Source organism: Athene noctua, chromosome 5 (assembly GCF_965140245.1).
Source record: "Athene noctua chromosome 5, bAthNoc1.hap1.1, whole genome shotgun sequence".
NCBI lineage: Eukaryota > Metazoa > Chordata > Aves > Strigiformes > Strigidae > Athene > Athene noctua.
The window spans coordinates 33,450,452-33,455,221 of NC_134041.1; the positions used below are offsets into that span (position 1 = coordinate 33,450,452).

Below are 4,770 nucleotides of genomic sequence, written 5' to 3' on the forward strand. Positions count from 1 at the left end.
AGTTACACTTGGACTGTGTAGATCTGTTATCTCTATTATCCTATCAGATACTTGCTATCAATTACAAAATGACACAGCTTTGTGAGCTTCCTCTTAACGGAAGGGAGGAACCCAAGGGGGGGGGGGGGGCGTAAAGTACATGCACACACATAAATAAGTGTATATAAACCCCTCTACTATTAAGGAAACAGCCGGTGGGAAAACTTTATCGATAGATCAGCCTTACCTACAGAACCACCTTCTTGACAGAGGAGGAATTTAGGATATGTCATGTGTTCCCCCAAAGTTGCCTCAGCTGGGAAGCTACAAGTCTGGCTGTGGCGGTAGCTTGTGGACTGTTCACATGTTTCTGGTAGCAATTGGCTTAAGGGCAACAAACAAATTACTCCCAGGAGGTAATCAGAAGATACCAAGGTTTTGGTTTTAGTGCGATAGAATTATGTTTGAAAGGAACAGGGATAAAATAAAAGTATACTATCTTCAGAATCAGCTATTCGAGACCACCAGTTATTCTGTGGGTTAACTTTTGTAGGAGGTGACTTTATTGATTTTTTTTTTTTCTTTTTTCCATCTGTGATCTCAGTTTGATAGCCAGAAAGCAGTTCAGTTAGTATCATCTTTAGAGTAGGTGCCTGCTGCTTGGAAAAAAATCAGGATTATGAGTGTCACTGAATTATTCCTTTGGCATTTTTAAATGCCTTACGATATTTTTAGGTCTGGGGTATAGATGTTCCCTCTAAAAGGGCAGAAACATGCCTGGGAAAAGCACCAAGGGGCTGTGAGACATCGGAGGTAGCAGTCTGCCTTTCATCGCTTGGAAAGGCTGCTGGGAGGCCGGACTAGGAGAAGAAAAGGCCTTTAATTTCTGCTGCACAGCAGGGTTTCCCTGCCTCGCCTGTGGAAAGGCTTTCCTAAAGTAGGGTGTAATTCCTGTTAAGTTGTTAACTGGATGCAGATTTTGTTGATCTGCTAGGGTTCTTGATGGTGGAGTTGAGTGATGAAGGGCTGACCCTGGGATGCCATACACAAAATTGCAGAGGAGGTAACACCAGGCCCCCCCAGGCAGTCTCTGCAGAGTCACCCCAGGCCACAGGCTGGGAGAGGCTCCGCAAAGCTTCGCCGTTCCACGCAGCCGTGGGGAAACCGTCCTCGGTGAGATAAAACTGAGAGAAATAGATGCAGAGCGTGATTTCTGGATACTTCCACAAAAGGGTGTAGATTTTACTTACGCAGCAGTGGTAAACCTCGTTACAAGGAGAGTAATTTGCATAGAGGACGATGCATCCGATGTTTGCATGGGCATCTGTAACTGCATCCAGATAACCACCCACCCCAAACAGCACAGATTCGGGATGGTAGCCTCGCTCAGTACAGTCTGTAGCATGGCCTTTTTGGACTACGCTGCCTGAGGAACTCCTCAGTTCACAGAAGAGGAGGTGTTTGTTTCGGAGAGTTGCTGTTGATCTGTAAGGGAAGCCAAAGACCCTGTCAAATTCTGCGTAAGGGACTCTCGCTTCTTCACCAGCCCGCATGTGGTAGGGACACTTGGCGCAGGTGTGGTTCTGTCTCTGCCAGCAACAGGGCTTTACCACAGTCCCCTGGTTTGTCAGATATTCTTGGAAAATTGTTTTCTCTCCTGGATTCAAGTTCTGTTGAAAAATCTCCCCGTTTATGAGCTACATAGCTGACAGTCCTGAGTGAAAAGGGGAAGTATTAGCTTAAGTCAACCCTTCGATTTATTTGGCACTTGAACCGCAAAAATAGTAGGGGACAGTCTCCTCAAAAACGTACTGAAACTTGTAGCAGCGTATAGCAACTTAGTGACACACAGAACAAAGCGCCCTTGCAGCCTAGGAACATTTTTCCTTTTCACAAACTAGCCTTTTTTGCTAAAAACGTAAGTTGAAAATATTTCTCCGGCTCTGCTCCCTTACCCTAGACAGGACAAACTGTATAATAAAACCAGCCATGATTTTCAGGAATTGATTAGCAGATGAGCCTTATGAAATCTGGCAAAGCAAACAGGAAAACACCACCAAAACCCAAAAGGTATAATTACCATCTCAGCAGCTCCAGCTCAGTAAATACTCGTCTGATTTCCTTCACTGGCCTTTTAGGACTGGTCCAGAGTTTCCACTCCAGTGATGTGGCAAGCTTTCTTTTCAAAATCCTATGATGAAGAAGAAAGTTACTATTGCCTCCCCAACTAGCTGCCTGGTGATTCAGATCAAACGGACTGACGAGTGCTGGCTGTGTGTCAACAAGACGAAAGAGGAGGCCAGAATATGGTGTTCTTTGGAATACTTAGAGACGCCGGGGGATGTTTAACTGTGGGCTTTGAGCCTGGACACCCCAAGCAGTCTCTAAAGCCCTTGTGACTTTTGGGGTTATTTACAAGAATGGTCATCAGAGAACCAATACATAGGACTATGAGGTGCACATTTCCAAATGGTTTGGTGGAGCTCAAAGTGTATGCAGTGTAAAGAGGGAGAAGTAGATGTGCTGTCTAGGTTACTGGTTTAGGCCACTGCGATAGCGGTACTTACTCTAGTGTCAGAGAAAGCAGAAATTTAAGTGAGCTAGGAAGGGGGCTTGGGTGCATGTAACCATGCCATGGGTTAGATGCACTGCATCTACTCAACATGCCTGAGCATCTTCCTTAGCTGTGGAAGGATTTTAGTCAATTGTCGTGATTCACAAGAGAGAGAGAAACACAATGGACATTAATAGTAAATGTATTGCTATCTGCGTTTCAAAACTGCCTTTCTGTTGATTCCAAACAAGTATGACATTTGTTCTTCAGGAACCTGTTTCGGAGATTTTGGAGAAGAAGAAATAGAAGCTCACCTGAGCAACACCTTGCCGAAACTGAGACACAGGTGCAGCCTGCAGAAGATGCAGAGAGTGTGCAGGAGGCAAGTCACTGGTGTACAGGCAGTTATAGCTGACTATGGGATATTTTAGAGATGGTGTAAAAACAAACAAACAGAAAAACAACTCAAAACCCCCAAACCCCAGCCTCCCCAAACCTGGATTTTATTGTGCGGCACTTGAAAGATACCCTTTCTAATTTAGAGATTTCTGTGTTCAAGGCTGTGGTACTTAGTAAAGCCCTGAAATTTTAATTGTTCAAGTGGTATGTATAATGAAAACTCATTACATGGTTACAGAGGGACTAGTGTATATATATATATATATATATATTTCTAAAGTTAATGGTTACATATTTGTTTGCAATTCTCCTGTTCATTGCTCCTCCCTGCAAATCTAAACAGAGCTCAAAAGAAAGCTATGGAGTAGGCATCTGATTTAATGGTGCCTACTTGGCTCTGTAGCAGGGCTCTAAGAGGGCAATAAAATCCTTGTAGGATTTGGTGAAATCACATAGAACGAATGTAGCATTAAACAAAAGAAGTAACCCATAGATAAGCCGAATTCTTGCTTCACTTCAGCTATTTGCCTTTTAACTGAATGAAGAGAAGAAAAAAGATGACAACTATGTCTTACTGTTGTTACTTGAGCACTGGGGAAAAGTTAGGGTCCCAAGCCAACTGGAAAATGAGGCTCTTTCTCATATCTTCACTCTCAGCTGAAATTGAAGCCTATGTTCTGTTTTCTGTTACGCTAGTGGGAATCCTTTGTTGGCTTAGACTAACAGCATTGAGATCTGAGAGCAGAGAACTGCAGCGAGTGCCCATCTTACCTGAACGCTTGAAAGAATTGGTCTTAGATCTGATTGAGAAATCTGTCCCTGGTGTTCAAGAGTCTTCAGCATCCAAAAGAGCTCTCTTATATGACTGGCTTCTTGAAATGGGGTCTAGGAATTTCTGAGTATTTTGAAATACGTCCTGCAAGAAAGGAGGACACAGTTTTCAAGTTTAATATGGGTCATTTAGAATAAAAAAGCAAATAGGATCAACTATGATAGTAATACAAGGATTTATGATTAATTTATCCCTGTTACTTTAACCATCTCTTAGAGGTTAAGAGTGTTGAGTCTGTGCACAACGTTCGGAAATGCCACACTTTGTTTTGGGGTTCACAGTTCACAAGACTACTTTGTGCAGATTTTCCTCATGCTTTAAGTCTAAGCCATGGAGTTACTTTTGGACATGTTAGTTGTGACCTCTAACATGTATAATGCCATTGAAAACACACGATTACTAGGATTTGTTGTAGGAACAGCATTTAAACTGAAACTCTACATTTACTCTTTCTGGAAACTATGTATGCATGAAATGAATGCGACCTGCCCTCTGATTATAACTCAGTGGGTGGGAGGGACAAAGTCCTTGGGCTTTGAACTAGTTAGATACAAATACAGAGCTGCCTGGCAAAAGTCTGTTCAGAGGAAGGGAAGGCCCTGGATAGAGTGGGAAGTACTCCCAGTATCTTAAGTAACAGGCACTCCAATATAATTATTAAACCCAGAGTCCTCTGGGGAGTGCTTGGATTAAAGGATACCAGAGTGATACAGTCTTCTAGGGAAGGAAATACTTCTTTTTCAAGAGGAAAAATGAAAAAGACTCTAGAGTGAAAATTAAGGAGATGAAAATCCTCATAGTCAACAGAGATTTATACTGTCGAAGCAGACAGCAACAGGGCCATAAAAGGCCTATGTGCATACCTGTAACCAAAGCAAACTGAAACAGAGCAGAAGGGAAAAAGAAAGTTATGTTTGTAAATGGGAAGTTCTGAGAGCTCATCAACTAATCAAACAGTTACACTTCTTGTTCTGGAAACTGAAGCTTGCTAGAAAAGAACATGAAC

General features: G+C 42.7%; 1 pseudogene; it reads right to left on the minus strand.

Moving 5' to 3' along the window:
• Positions 1-506: 506 nt before the first annotated feature.
• On the minus strand, positions 507-1,970 carry LOC141961064 (putative C->U-editing enzyme APOBEC-4; annotated as a pseudogene).
• Positions 1,971-4,770: the final 2,800 nt, after the last annotated feature.